At 35.2% G+C, this 17,022-nt stretch overlaps 1 protein-coding gene across 3 annotated transcripts in view; it reads left to right on the top strand.

Annotated features, from left to right (window-relative positions):
* Positions 1–17,022, top strand: part of LOC136828689 (uncharacterized) — a 486,022-nt gene that overhangs the window by 127,146 nt on the left and 341,854 nt on the right. The window contains exon 1 of one of the 3 annotated variants that reach the window (XM_067086815.1): positions 14,134–14,270. The exons of the other annotated variants lie outside the window; for them this stretch is intronic. The gene's annotated coding sequence lies outside the window, so the exon portion shown is untranslated. Of the gene's footprint in view, positions 1–14,133; positions 14,271–17,022 lie in introns of those variants that run through there. 3 annotated transcript variants of the gene reach the window in all.

Genomic DNA, 17,022 nt, shown 5'->3' on the forward strand with positions numbered 1-17,022 from the left:
ATGGCATCATTTCTCACTCTGCCCTGCCACCCGACTCCTAATATTCTTCTTGAAGCGTTATTCTCTAATCAACAGAACCTCTTAGATATACATTTATTATCATATTCATGTGCGTATAACAACAAAGAAACACTAGACTTGTGTATAATCTTATTTTCTTGAGCAATTTCATTATACTCAGTTTCCAAATTTTTTCTGATTGAGCATTTGTTTCACTGGGCCTTTTGAGTCTTCTACTAAATTCCAACTCCCGGGAACCTGTATTGGGTATATTAACTGTTTCTCTTGGAATAAATGGATTAAATCTACACATTCCTTGGCATATAATCATCTCCTTACATTTCTGTCATATACCGATTCATTTCTATATCAAGAGAATAAACTATCTTGTTAGCACCTACCCAGTTGATGGCAAGATTGTTTTCCGTAACTCGAACGAAATTTGCAGATTGTTCGCCTGTGGCTGTATTATACACTCTTCATGCTGTTGTATTCTCTTTTCAATGACCTTTCACTTTGTATGGTGTAAAAATGGTCTCGCGAATTGTATGGGATATGATATACACGTCCTTCAGTATTGTCGGTAGAGTTCTTTATTAATGCTTTTTTTTTGTTGCGTTATTGCACTTATGTACCGCATTAACTAAAAGTTCTTAAGGATATGATGAATATCCTTGAAATGATTTTTTATAAGGCGGTACGAGCAAGTTTCTCTGTTGTTATTATCATAGCGTTTTTTCTGCCGCTCTTAATGTGTTATTTACTATGGTAAAACGTGTCACAAACACACCTCAGCAAGTCATCCCTTATTTATCACAAACATGTTGAAAATAAGTCAACGACCATGACTGAACAACGAACCTAAGAAATTGCATTAAGCACTGGTTAGACCCACCATAATGTCATTAACTACTATTCAACCCGTTTGTGATGTTTGTGAGATAAGTTACCGACGTCTGTGTATCAGGCATATTTTACCGCAGAGTGGATGAACTCTAACACAGACACTCCACATTTCCCAAAAAAGATTCACGGCAGCCATTACTGAACTGAAATGTGGTAAAAACACACATAACGACAACTGAATAATCTAGCGCATTAGCAGTTCTAAAAAATAGGGGCTGTGTAGGAAAAACTACCCAACTTTTGTGTGATCTAAATACCCACAAATAATTTAGTAAAAATACCATAGACAATGAAAAATAATTCCAACATAAAAATGAAAAGCACTATTTAAAGGAAATGAAAACTTCAGCGTATTTATATCGTCATATAAACGCACGAAACAAAATGTCCATTTAGGCCAGTTTTTACCTCTGCGGGGTCACTGACCTCTGTCCGGAATAAGGTCGTGATACCTGTCAGATGAGAATATTTTTTTTTTTCTCTGTTCTGTTACCCTGGCATCTGTATTTCTAATCTCTACCACAATTTATTAGTAAGTTTGAATATGCCTTAAAAAATAAAGATGTTTCAGGTGATTTCAAATTTATGAATATATATATATATATATATATATATATATATATATATATATATATATATATATATATATATATATATATATATATATATGTGTGTGTGTGTGTGTGTGTGTGTGTGTGTGTGTGTGTGTAAATGCGTGTGTGTGTGAATACACAGGGTATATATATTTTGTCATTTAAACACGCGCAACCTTTTTATATTCACAAATTAAGCCACAAATATCATTTGATATTGAATTCACGGTACCTTCAGAATAACTTACACGTACGGGGAATTGTAATGGTTAAGTGGTTCTGTTATCCGCAAAGTAAAGGGAAATCGATATGAAATGATTTTCGTGGCTCAATATTTGTGAATAATGTATATACAATATGTATATATATACGTATATACGTAAATATACAGTATATATATATATATATATGTATATATATATATATATATATATATATTTATATTTACTTATGTAAATTATATATACTTATATATATATGCATATATATACATATATATATACATATATATATATATATATATATATATATATTTATATTTACTTATGTAAATTATATATACTTATATATATATATATGCATATATATACATATATATATATATATATATATATATATATATATATATATATATATATATATATATACATATATATATATACATACATACATGTATCCATACACATATACATACATACATGCATGTAAGGAACACTCGCCCTGGACCGAAATGTTTTCGGCCAACTGCATCCAATTTATTAGAGGCGAAGGAGGCTATCACCAGATAATATCTCTCCTTTGAAAAATGAAGATTTTTATGATTGCTTCGTTTTTAAAGAAAGCGTCTCGCCGATGGAATGGGTATCGGAGACTTGGCGTCTCTCACGGTATTGAGAGATCATTTTCTTAATAAATTTCCTCCAAGTTTTACTGTTCACGAGGTACAGTTGGCAGAAAATGTGGTATATGGTTTAAGCAGTGCCTAGAATCTTTTTTTTTTTATAGTAGTATCTCACCCATAAAAAAACATAATCAGACGAGCATATGCATTGCTATGTATTCACGAAAATATTTACTCATGTGGAGGTTAGTTATGATGCATATATATACAATCAAGTGACGAGACATGTCATCTTGTATATATATATATATATATATATATATATATATATATATATATATATATATATATATATATATATATATATTTACATACATACATACACAACAAAGTCAAGTATACCTTAGTTTAACCAGACCACTGAGCTGATTAACAGGTCTCCTAGGACTGCCCCGAAGGATTAGATCTATTTTACGTGGCTAAGAACTAGTTGGTTACCTAGCAACGGGACCTACAGCTTATTGTGGAATCCGAACCACATTATTGCGAGAAATGAATTCCTATCACCAGAAATAAGTTCCTCTTCTTCATCATTGGTCGGTCGGAGATTCGAACTCGCGGCCAGCAGAGTGCTAGCTGAGAACGGAACCCACTCACCCAACGAGGAACTATATATATATATATATATATATATATATATATATATATATATATATATATATATATATATATATATATATGTATATATGTATATATGTGTATATATATATATATATATATATATATATATATATATATATATATATATATATATATATATATATATATATATATATATATATATATATATATATATATATATATATATATGTAAGCACTAATCTTAATAAAAAATTCCTTATGATCAAAGAGTGAAGATACTAAAAGCAACGAAACTCCTGTAAGTCTCCTGCAATCATGTTTCTGAAAAGGTCTAAAAAATTAATATGTTTTTTTGGAACTCGTTTTTCTCAGTTTCTGCATCAGATGAGGAATGCTGCATATTGCAACTTCAGGCAGTGCAAGAAGAAAAAAAAAAACGATTCCCCATCCTGTGCATCTTCTTGATGAGTCAAGTCATAAGAGTATCTTCATCAAAAATAATGAAACTCTCAAGGATATAGAAGAGGGAGTTTCAACATCTCTCCTGCAAAGACTAAGGTCAGTGACCACACTCTTTGCGACGCTAGATGTCACAATCAGATCGAGTAATTTTATCCGCGTTTTTCCTACATACACTTCTAAATTATAATTCCAGTTTCACTCTATCGTCGACAGGGCTTCTTCTGTCACCAGCTGACATATCTTAAAGCTGCAGGGCAGAATATGCATGTTAGGCCAACGGCGTCATATTTTCCAATCTGAATGGCTTAACTGATGTCCATCAGTGTCTCTTTTAGCCTGGGGACAAGGTTTTAGAGAGATTACAATTAAGCAAAAGGAAAAACTATACGTTTCTTATATTCGGAAGAGGTTATTCTAAAAGAATGGAGATTCACAGAGCAACAGAGTGCAGTTAACTTAATTTTCCTTCATGGGCTTAAATCCTTCCTGAGACGTTTCGTCCCTTCGCCCACTCTTCATACCATGAAAAAGAATTCTTCCTCAACCGTACGACACGCAAAAAATTTACCCCTGTAACAGTATGAAGAATGTAACCTTAAGTGAAAGGACGTTTACTCTCAACTGCAAAGGGAATTATAGACGTCGAATCTACAGTAACTGAGGAGATCTTTGTTGGGCCTATGTTGGAAAGGGTTCATGGTTTTTATTGTCGAGGAGCCCCAACATATCTTAGAAAAATGAAGGTTCGGATTCTGGTATGGATGTCAATAGGTTATCTGTGGCTTGATATCTGAAAGTATAAAAATGCCACATGCACAGTTAATGATAAACTATCACACACACATTCCCTGTGGTGTTTGACATATAGAAAATAACGTATAAAGTGTGATTAAATTAAATTAAATATATATATATATATATATATATATATATATATATATATATATATATATATATATATATATATATATCTTCTTCGTTTTTAATTTGCTTTTTCCCATTTTTATATGGGGTAAGCAATGATGCCTTCTTTTGAAGGACTTTGATTTGGCGTTAGGGTAGGCCGTAGCCTCGATCGGCTGCCCTGTCTGACATCGCTTAGACCCCGGTAACGAATGTGTACATGTATCGTACCAAATCCCCAGCTCCTAAATATATATATATATATATATATATATATATATATATATATATATATATATATATATATATATATATATATATATATCACATACGAACTTCACGTTTTACATTAACAACTAAATGACCCTTCGGTATTCGGATTTCACGTCCGTACTTACTTTCCTTTTACCTTCCTCACTTCAATACAAAATATTATCTCCTAGTGTCACTGTACCACAAGTCATCCTTAAAAGGAATCCTTCCCTACCTTCTGCTCCTACTGTTCTTCCTCTTCTTCCCACCTCAGCCTCAAAGTCCCCTTTTCCTCTTCCCTGCTTCTCTACCTCATCGTACCCTTTAAACTTCCAGCATGTTGACATCCGGGCCTCTTTACATCAGTGGTTTAGTGTATGCACAATTCTCTCTCGCAGCCCATTCGGGCTGGCGTTCCGCAGTCTGCAATGATGATTGCTACGGATTTACTGGCCAAGGATGTTCCCCTTTTTGATTGCGCGCCGCGGGGAGCGTCGTCTGCAAGGTGGCAGTAAACAATCCTTCCTCGCCCGTCCCCTGACACGCTCGGACCCTCCCGGGTGAGAGTAAAAATTTTAGAATACCGAAAGCATTGTCATGTGCAAATGTAATATCTCGGGAATTATTTCTCTCTCTCTCTCTCTCTCTCTCTCTCTCTCTCTCTCTCTCTCTCTCTCTCTCTCTTTCCTTTTCTTAGGTACTCTCGAGGATGTGTGACTGTAAAGAGTTTTATTATCATTACCATTTTAAAATTGTTTGGTCTAATGACTTTTCTGTAAAATTTCGAGGGTAAATTTTCGAGACCTGGGTCGTATCACCTGATTTTCCCACTCCTTCAAAGAACGAAATGCACCCAACATTCCCTTTTCTTTTCGTTGTGTAAAGAAATATATCAAATAAATTCATCCCGTCATCATTAGTGTGCTGCTTCAAAATTCGCGTTTCTAACTTCTGGAAATATGAGTGGTTTTCTCTCCTGATTATAATTTTCGAACGGGAAAACTTTATCTCTAAAATCCGAAAACGGGAGAAGAATAATTGTATATATGGAACCCGGACCCTGCTGGGCGGAGAGCTTCGTCGTTTAGAAACCACACCACAAATATTCCAGCTGGATTTTCTCTCTGGAATGTTTACAATGCAAAAAAAAAAAAGAAAGGAAAAAGAAACTGGGTAAATTTACAGCTATGAAGAGACATGCTTTATTGGGCCATAAACTTCACCTCATCAGGTATAACACATTTGAAGGAAAGTTTCTCGGGTAACAATATACAAATTGAAATTTTTCCAAATGACTCGGATTTATGTTGGTGAAATTAAGTAACGGAGGAAGTGCGATAAAATATCAGTAATTGTTCACTAATGTTAGATATTGGATGCGCAATCATCAAATTGTTAACTGATTAAAGAAGATTACAAAGTTAAAGTATTGGTAAAATAATTAAGAATGATAAAAAATCGAGTTTTTCCTTGACAAAGTACTACTACACCGTCAAATTTTCAGGAATAATCAGTGACTCCTGTAGTTAGGGCTATTTTCACTAAATTCACTGCAGTACACGATGGCCCATGTCAGTGGATGGTTTTCCTCTCTACCATTGTAACGTGGAATTTTCTGCATTTATGTTTTCGCCCTTCATATGGCGTAGGTCTTTTTTTTTGGGGTGGGCGGGGTGGGGTGAGGGATTACATCCTTTATTCCTTTTACTGTCTTTTTTATAATTTCAGTCTCCCTTCACTACTAAGCTCAACAAGGTGATTCATTTTTCCCATGTGGTCATCTGCATACTTAATCTCTTACAGAGAAATATGCATACATGCTTGCATACAAACACACACACACACACACACACACATATATATATATATATATATATATATATATATATATATATATATATATATATATATATATATATATATATATATATATACATATACATATATACACACACACACACACACACACATATATATATATATATATATATATATATATATATATATATATATATACATACATATATATATATGTATATATATATATATATATATATATATATATATATATATATATATATATATATATGTGTGTGTGTGTGTGTGTGTGTGTGTGTGTGTTCAGAGAACTGCTCACGCATTTTTAGGCTGATGCAGTCACTATCTACTAGAGAACTGAACTTGAATTAAAGACCAAAAACAAGCAATCGGAACCCCATGATGTTACATCTCCCAAAAATTACATGGAAAAGCTTTCGAACTACCATTAGGCAGAAATATTAACCGTAAGGAACAGCTACGAAGAGAAGCCAAGCTGAAACGTATGCTCGTGATGATGTTACCAGTATCCTAACACAATTTATTTCACATCTACACTGATGCATAGATATTTAAATATTTATTTATGGAGCAAACCAGCAACGTAACTCTCTTCATCTGCAGTTCAAGAAATTATGCGAATTTGAGTCAGTTGAAAGATCAATTGCAGTTCTAGAAATTACATGAACTGGTAGTCGGTTGAAAGACATATGGCTGTTGTAGAAATTGCGGGGATATGTGAGCTAGTTGAAAGACCAATTACGGTTCTAGAAATTACATGAACTGACAACCGGTTGAAAGACCAAGGGCTGTTCTAGAAATTACCCGAAATGTGGGCCAGTTGAAAGATCAATTACGGTTCAGTAAATTACACGAAGTGGGCCAACTGGAAGACCAATTACGGTAATAGGAGTTGCACGAACTGGGAGTCAGTTGAAAGACCAATTACATTTTTAAAATTACACAAATTGTGAGTCAGATGAAAGACCAATTACGGTTATAGAAATTAAAATAAATGTAGGTCAGTTAAAGAACAAATACAGTTCTAGAAATTACGCGAGATGTGAGTCACTTGAGAAACCAATTATATTTTGTGTACTTGTAGACATCGAGACTCGGCTAGCCGCTCCCTTTCCAAAACGAGCATCGACCGTCGTTCTGGGAAACAAAACCACATTGCTGAATACCTCTGAGTAACGCCGAATAACAGACAACATATATATATATATATATATATGTATATATATATATATATATATATATATATATATATATATATATATATATATATATATATATATATATATATATATATATATATATATATATATATATATATATATATATATATATATATATATATATATATATATATATATATATATATCACCAATAAAACGTTAGCCCTGATGTGGTTAAGCCCCAAAAAAAAAAAAAAAAAGAATTTACATCAATTTACGTTCCACAAAAAGAGGCTTGCTATTAGGTTCCTATTACCCATTCAGAAAAAGCACACTCCATTTATCCTGCACGGTGTACGTGGATATATGAATGTAGGTACGTATGTATATATTCATAAATGAATATATATATATATATATATATATATATATATATATATATATATATATATATATATATATATATATATATATATATATATATATATATATATATATATGTATGTGTGTGTGTGTGTGTGTGTATACATAAGGCATTTCTTGTATCAGACCAGCTCCATTTTATTCGACATTCCTTTTTCTTCATGATATTTCTGATTTGATAAAATGCAGCCAGAAGCCTAAAGTCAAATCCTTAAGCTTTCTCGACTCGCACGAATTTCATATCTGTTTGTGATTGACTTGCACTTACTTACATCTCAGTGAGAGATTTCTCAGAGTTCTTTTGAACTCCTAAGATGCCATTTCCAAACCCCAAATGCGCTCGCTCGCGCGCGGACTCTCTCTCTCTCTCTCTCTTTCTCTCTCTCTCACCGAAAATACATGGACGTAATTCCTTTTCCTCCCCCCCTCTCTCTCTCTCTCTCTCTCTCTCTCTCTCTCTCTCTCTCTCTCTCTCTCTCTCAGGCTCACGCACCCTCACAATTGAACTGCCATTTAATTCGAACAAACGAGTACACTCAGTCATTTGGTTTACTAACATCTTTTATTTCGTTTTTGACTTTGAAAATTCACTTCATCTAGTATTTTCTCCTTTCTCTGTCTCCCATACGCACCAGTTTCTTTTCCTTCTTTCTCCCTGCTTTCTCTCTTTCTCTTGTAGGTAGGAGTTAGGAAGGTTTTCTGAGAAGGTGGATTACCTGTGCTGCTCACCTGAGCTGCTTTAATTGGTCATTAAAAAAACGTGCAAGGCCGTAAATGGTTTGACTGTGCTTAATCATATTTTTTCTTTCGCACGCCCATCGGGTGAACGCCAACTACCATTTTTATTTTCCCTTGACCTTTTTCCTTCCCCGTTTTTCTTTGCGTTTTACCTTTTCTCGTCAGGCGCCGCTTTGATAAAGGAGATTTAGTTTCCCCACACGCGTAGAAAATCGCTTTGATCGGTTACTTCACAGGAAAGTAACTCTGGACAAACAAGAAACGTATTGACTCTGTACCGAACGTGTTCGTTTCCCGTCCACGATCGGGGAATGGACGGCAAACATTCACCTGATGCAAACTCATCAATGTTGCATTATGGGTAATCTGTACTTGAGGGTAAATCTGACAAACATGAAAGTGCATTAATACGAGACATGAATATTGTTAGTTTTGTTTGCTCTCTTCTTTTCTGCGACTCTGATCCAGGACAAACAAAAGGAGAGGAAGGTTGACTGATAGCATGAGGTCTGCGCCAGAATGAAAATTGAATGCTGGTTGTATCGATCGGTCTGTCGAAGAACGACAGAGAGAGAGAGAGAGAGAGAGAGAGAGAGAGAGAGATTCTTATGAGCGGATAAGAATGGATGGAACTGCAAACGTTGAGTAGTCTTGAGAGAGAGAGAGAGAGAGAGAGAGAGAGAGAGAGAGAGAGAGAGAGAGAGAGAGAGAGATTCTTAAGAGCGGATAAGAATGGATAGAACTGCATACGTTGAGTAATCTTGAGAGAGAGAGAGAGAGAGAGAGAGAGAGAGAGAGAGAGAGAGAGAGAGAGATTCTTATGAGCGGATAAGAATAGATGGAACTGCAAACGTTGAGTAATCTTGAGAGAGAGAGAGAGAGAGAGAGAGAGAGAGAGAGAGAGAGAGAGAGATTCTTATGAGCGGATAAGAACGGATAGAACTGCATACGTTGAGTAATCTTGAGAGAGAGAGAGAGAGAGAGAGAGAGAGAGAGAGAGAGAGAGAGAGAGAGAGAGAGAGAGATTCTTATGAGCGGATAAGAATAGATGGAACTGCAGACGTTGAGGAATCTTGAGAGAGAGAGAGAGAGAGAGAGAGAGAGAGAGAGAGAGAGAGAGAGAGAGAGAGAGAGAGAGAGAGAGATCATACATATACGTATATACGGATAAGAATGAAACTGTGATATGTTGAGGGAGAATCTTAAGAGAGAGAGAGAGAGAGAGAGAGAGAGAGAGAGAGAGAGAGAGAGAGAGAGAGAGCTAATCTTACGTATATATCGATAATACTGGGGGAGGGGAATCAAATTGCTAGCGTTGAAGAATTTCATTTTGAAAGAGAGAGATTGTCTCTTTAATGGAAAAATGCCAACGATTATTACCTAAAAAAAATTAGCCAGCCTACACAATATATCTTATAGAAACTCAATTTTCGTATTTCTATCTAAACTAAGTATTTTATGTTCCCTAACTGACTGTACCAATTACACTGTACGCTTATCAGTATGCTTCTAATACATTTACATACTATACTGCATGACCAAACAATTATTTTTTTTCTATTGGAATTCTCAATTTTCTTACTAAAATCTAAGTGTATTTTGATTTTACATCTCTATCCTTTTAAAAGCTAATAGCTATTACAATCCTCAAAATTTTTAATTATATTATTAATATTGTTATTAATTAAGATTTTTTATATTATTACTCTTGCAACCTGTAACAGTATCTATAGTCGAGTTCTTGTACGGTAATGTACCGAATATATACACAAACAAAAAATATATGGCCAGCGCAGTATTCTTTGTTATGTAGTTGTTATTTGTATGTTTGCATGTTTTGCCAAACTATATACTGTATATTTAACACATTTAGCAACCCTCCCCATGAACTGATTTAACTGTATTCAGGCATGGTGTCAATTGGTAATCCTCATATAAATCACGGTTTATCATTCAAATCATGACCCAATCTACTACTGGGAGAAAATAAAAGTCTTTTTATCGATTTCATTTCTCATTCGGTCACGCAGCTCCATAATGCATTTGCAGTAATATTTAACGTCGTGTTTACGTCCGCTATTGGTAGCAAGCGTCCTGTGACTCGTCAATAATTTTTTTTTTTTTTTGGTACGGAAAGATTTTACTCAGTCAGCTGCACAACGAATACTGGACTTTATGTCTCTAAAATATATCAGTAATACCACATTTCATATAAGACAGGATACCGTTTATAGTTCACATCTTATTAGCAGTAATTGTTGAGGTGCGGTAAATGCGAAATATTTACGTCAGTCTCAAAATAAAACTGGTGACTTCATATATATATATATATATATATATATATATATATATATATATATATATATATATATATATATATACATATATATATATATATATATATATATATATATATATATATATATATATATATATATATGTATATGTGTGTGTATAAAGTGAAGCGTGAGAAAAACATAATAGATCATTGCTGCATTTATAATTGAAATACTGACTCGTGGATGAAGTCAATGTGCGGGAAACTTCCACAGCAAAGGGAGCTTTATGCACATTTAAAGCTTTATCGGAATGTACAGTTGTAGAGGCACTCTCCTTACCGTTAACTGTGGCTAAGTTATGGTTAACCTCTCCTCTCTGTCTAAAGTCATGAATCCTCGACAACGAAGCTATTTGGACCCGCTTCCTAAAACAAAAACCTATCGTGATCCTGGTGAACTAAGAACGGAAATCGGTATATAGCGATTAGTTCATAAGGTACCTTATAAGCGGAACAGGAATAACGTCACTGGTACTTAGCAGAATGCCAAATGTAATGTTTTTTTTTTTTTATCCGTATACCTTTTTCTGGGAGGGGTGGCTCTAGAGTGTTTTGTAGAGCAGTGTGCAAGTCTACAGATCTACATACTTTCCTACGAAAATCTCCTGATGTTTTCAAGCCTGAGCTAAAATTCTCTGGTGGTTTTGTGTGTGTATTTGTGTGTGTGTGTGTGAGTGTGTGTATTAACTATTCTATCTAGATTTGAAAAACTTGCTGGAATTCCCCTCCAAAATCTGAAAACTCCTCCAGCTAATCCGAACAATATCCAACTAAAAGACCTGCAACGTTGCAGTTTATCCCGCTCTTAATCTGCAATATAAGTGCAATTATTGGACCAGGTATTACAGTGCCAGAGAGAGAGAGAGAGAGAGAGAGAGAGAGAGAGAGAGAGAGAGAGAGAGAGAGAGATGAAGTTAAAGTTCCTTAAATTCTCAGAACCTTTATGAAATTAGTTTCAAAACATCATTCACAGTGAAGGTAATGCTGTATGAGAAACAATTAACTTTTTGAGAGAGAGAGAGAGAGAGAGAGAGAGAGAGAGAGAGAGAGAGAGAGAGAGAGAGAGTTTAAAAGAAGCACACCCTATGACCGATATGTATGCGAAAGGTATGGTTAAATCTGAATCTGCTGAGCGAGCGAGTTAACAGACATCATAAATATACGCATATATATATATGTATATATATATATATATATATATATATATATATATATATATATATATATATGTATATATATATATATATGTATATATATATATATATATATATATATATATATATATATATATATATATATATATATATATATATATATATATATATATATATATATATATATATATATATATATAAAGGCAAATGCCACGAAGGAAAAAATGAAACAACAGAGTGGTTGCTAGACCTTTCAACACAATGGTCCTGCCAATAAAGGACTGTTGTGTCGAAAGGCCTAGCAACGACTCCGTTGTTTCATTTTTCCTTGTGGCATTTACCTTTATTTATGTATTCATCATGTTCCATATCTTTGTGATTCATTTATACATGTACATATATATATATATGTATATATATATATATATATATATATATATATATATATATATATATATATATATATATATATATATATATATATATATATATATATATATATATATATATATATATATATATATATATATATATATATATAGATATATATATATATATATATATATATATATATATATATATATATATATATATATATATATATATATATATATATATATATATATATGAAAAACATTAGGAATAATAATGTTATATATTTCGTTTTGTTTTAAGCTAAGCATTCTTTGAGACATTCTAGGCAAAGATAAATGGAAACAGTGCTTATGTATTCAGTGAGTCAGTGCTGAAGAAGGCCCATCGTCAGTCTTGCTTTCCCATGGAGACAAAGGGCATTGTACCTTGGGTGATGTTCAGGCCGTATCACCAGAAGTCGTCAAGTTCTGGTGGACTGTTTGTTCGCGAGTTTGCTCTCACAGGCCTGTCATAGGAAGTGTGAATTTTCCATTCTGAGTACAGGCTAGACATTCGGATCTTGATTTCACTGTGATAAGATCCACTTTGCTGGAAGACTTGTGTACTGCCTGTGAGGTGAGCTGAGACTTTGTTTTTCAAAAAACTGAATGGGTTTTAATAACTTTGTTTAACATGCACTGTTACCATGCTTGAATATCTTTTTCCCCATTTATTTTTGTTTGCTATGTCTCTTTGATTTTTATTGGATTTCCTGAATTTTGATTTTGCCTGTTTTGTTATTTTCCTGTTTTATTATGTGTGTTTGGGGTTAGCAACCTGGGAGATATCCCACATTTATTTTTCTCTATGCCCATTTTTAAAACTTGTTTTTCCCTTTGTTTTCTCAGATGTATTGAAATACTGGTCCAATAAATGGGGAGGAATGTGATTTGTAATGACTTCGGTCATGTTTGACTCATTTTGACTCCTATATTGTAGAGACTCTTTTGGTGGAAGTTGTTAGCACTATGTTATAGCTTACTTGGTTATTTTTTTTAGTTTCCAATTCTGAGATGTAGAAATTCCCATTTCATTTCTATTTTGATTCCAAACTATTTGCCATGTTAGACTGTGGAATAAGCTATATTTCTGTAGACATGGTTTTGTTGAAATTCCTTAGTTCGGTCAGTGACTTGGATAACGAGAGAGAGAGAGAGAGAGAATGTACTAGCTCAGAGAGACGCTGACCAATGTTACCATGATTTCCATTCAAGATATAAGTTAATCACGTCACCGACCTTATAACAGATGCGGTAAGAGGTTATGACTTTATTTGACCTTGTATAATAGTGTTGGAAGCTGACCTTAAGACCTTTGACAGCTTCTGAAGGGACTGGTAACAGGGACATTAGGCCGTAATAGGGCGTGTTCCAAGAACCTTTGAGAAGTTAGAGTGGTAGCACTTGTGCTGACCTAGGCTTTTTCCGTTCGGCTGGGAGAGAGTCAGATGATTCATGGTCAGTAGCTAAGGGTTTCATGTGACATGAGGTGTGTGTTTGTGGGTCGTGGGAGCATTGGAGTGTGTTTCCTTTTCAGATTGGGGAATTGTTTCCAGGTATTTTTGCAGCACAGAGGGTTTTGAAGATGAAGGGGGGATATTTTCACGTGAGTGTTCTCTTTATGTTGGTTTATTATTTAGCGACGTGGAAGGGAATAAGCCAGTTCAAGGGCAAACAAGTGATTTTCTTTCTGGTTGCGTAAACAGTAAGCCCGTGTTTTGCTATACTCAGGGTACTCGTGATGTAGTTAGTTGGGTGGAGCATCCCTTCCCATTCTCTCTAAAGCCCTTTTTCTATGTAAGTTGGGGTAGACTGGGGTAGTTAGATTGAGCGTGACTTGTGTATTTTCTCAATCGGCAGTTTGCATTGGCGATTAGGAACTAGTTGGGGATTACGGAATACCTTGTTTTTTATTATTTTGATTATTCTGGGGAACTTGGGTTATTGTGTTGATAATTGCTTGATGGTTGTTGGGTTATTGGGAATAAATATTTCTTATGCTATTGGGTAAGCATTCCTTATGATTTTCTATTTTTTTCTTTCTCATTCTCTTTTTCTCTCTCCTTCGGAGAATTTCCCATTTGTCTTCACGAACATTTTCTTTTGGAATTTCTGTTAACTCATGAAGTGGAGATCGTGTTGTGTTGTTGGGACCTGGAGTTTTATCAGTTCCGACAATATGGCAGAGGGTGGCGAAGATAAGTATAAGGTGACGTTACTACACAAATTCACATTCGTTGCTTCCGGGGTTCAGCCATTTCCAGGGTTGGTTTATGGGGTTCTTAAGGTACCCCTCAAAATTTCTATCAAGGGGGTGTCGAATTACCTAGTTGCCAAGAAAATTACGGATGGGGTAGAGACTTTGAATGAAGCAAAAGGATTCCTCAGTTTAGGTAGGGGGGATATCGGACAACACTGATGGAGTCATCAATTTAGAAATTGTTAGACATGGGACGATCTCAAGAAGTTTCTGAGGTCAGCATATGGGACAGCTGAAGCTGGAGATGCAGTTCAAGACCTTAGGTTGCTCTTCAAGATTCGCAAGGGTCAAGATTCTTTGGTTAGATTTAGCGCCAGATGCTGTGAGAGATTTTTCGAAGAAATTGAGTGTCTAGTGGGTAAAAGGTGGTGTTGTTTCTGTGGATAACCTAGAGATATTGCTTCAATTTGCGTGGATGCTTAATGATGTTCCTGATGCTATAGTAGATAGTTTTGAGGAAAGGATAGAAAAGGGGTCTGATTAAGCCTTGCTTTTCTTGCAGATTCGCAAACACTTATCGAAATGTCCTGCTGTGGATAGCACTTTCAAAACTGGGGTGCTGAAGGCTTCCAGAGCTATTCCAATGCACCAGCCACAGGGTGATTCTAGTTTCCCTTCTACAAGGTTGTGTGCCAAGACAGAGCATAGTAGGGGCTCAATGTCGCAGGTCCATTGCCGTAATAGGCAGGGTCACACCAAAAAGTTGTTCAAGGTGAAATATTGTGGTGTCTGTAAGATTTCAGAGCACAGTTGGCGGTTTTGTCCAGTTCTTAAACAGGGTGAGTTTAGGAGTGTGCCTCAGGGTTCTGGCATCTCTAATAAAAGAACTCCTTGAGGGGGGTTTCTCGAGAGTATCTAGGGACTGGCAGAATTTTTGGAGGGCTGAACAACAAAAGGGGAAAAGGTGATGGGTGTGTCCCATCATATAGGATTTCTGGCTGAGCCCTTAGAGCCAAAGCCAATTGTGAAAGAGTCTGTGCATGGTGTCAATGTCTTGGTATTTATTGATGCTGGTGCATCCATTGATCTGATGAATTATGATTTATATCGATTGATGTTTTCCGATTGCTGTTCGAGGCCTACTGAAGAGACAGTGTGTGATGTTCAAGCAAATAGGTTGAGTTTTTTGGGTTGCACGGATGTTTGGTTGTCCTTGGTAAGTAAAGTTTTTATAGAGCCATTTTTGGCTACTTTGGGCAATGTGTTATTACTGGGTCATCCAGCATACCGGCAAAACAGAATCTCAGTTCATACAGGGATAGGTGGTATAATTGTTGGGGCACCTGGGGTTTTTATCCCGTACAAGGAAATTGATGAGATTAAAGGGGATCATTATAAGGGATCAGGCGTTGATAACGGTTTACGGGTTGATACTGAATATGTTTCTTAGAGGAAGAAGTGTTATAAAGGTATTTTATCAGAAGATGTGGTTTTGGCCCAAGTATGGTTGCCCTGGTGAAAGTCCGAGTGAAAGACGTGAAAATGCCCAGACAGGTGTGTGTGTGTGTGTGTGAGTGAGGGTAGCGAGAAGCTTAAGGGTGTAGTGAGTATGGTTTCTATAAGCAATGTGTCCAATACAGGGGCTACTTGGGTAGAATAACTAAACTGTAACGATTCAGTTTGGAGATATCAGAAGGATACGTATGTGGTAGATTCTGAAGATTGGGTTGATGAAAATAATTCGGATGCTATTGTAGGGGATAACATTGAATTTCCAGGGCAGAATTACAGGTTAGGAGACAGGTTTTTAGAGATCATTTACCTAATTCTGATTATAAAGAATATATAGAGGGGGTGGAAGATGTTCTGGCTGAGTTTGCAGATATTGTTGCTCTTAAAGGGGATAAGTTGGGGTTAACTGATGTGTTAGAACACAAGCTCATTTGGAGGATAAGACAAAGCCTATTTTTGTCCCTTCATATAGGATTGCTTTTAAAATTAGGGAACGGGTAGAGCAAGAGGCCAATAAGTGGGAAGAGGAGGGTATAATTAGGCCCAGTTCCTCACCCTTTAATTTTCCATTGTTAGCAGCACCTAAGAAGGATGGCTCCGTACATGTGTGTGTGTGTGGATTTCATAAGTTGAATGATAAGTTGAT

The sequence above is a fragment of the Macrobrachium rosenbergii genome, chromosome 43 (genome assembly GCF_040412425.1).
Source record: "Macrobrachium rosenbergii isolate ZJJX-2024 chromosome 43, ASM4041242v1, whole genome shotgun sequence".
Classification (NCBI taxonomy): Eukaryota; Metazoa; Arthropoda; class Malacostraca; order Decapoda; family Palaemonidae; genus Macrobrachium; species Macrobrachium rosenbergii.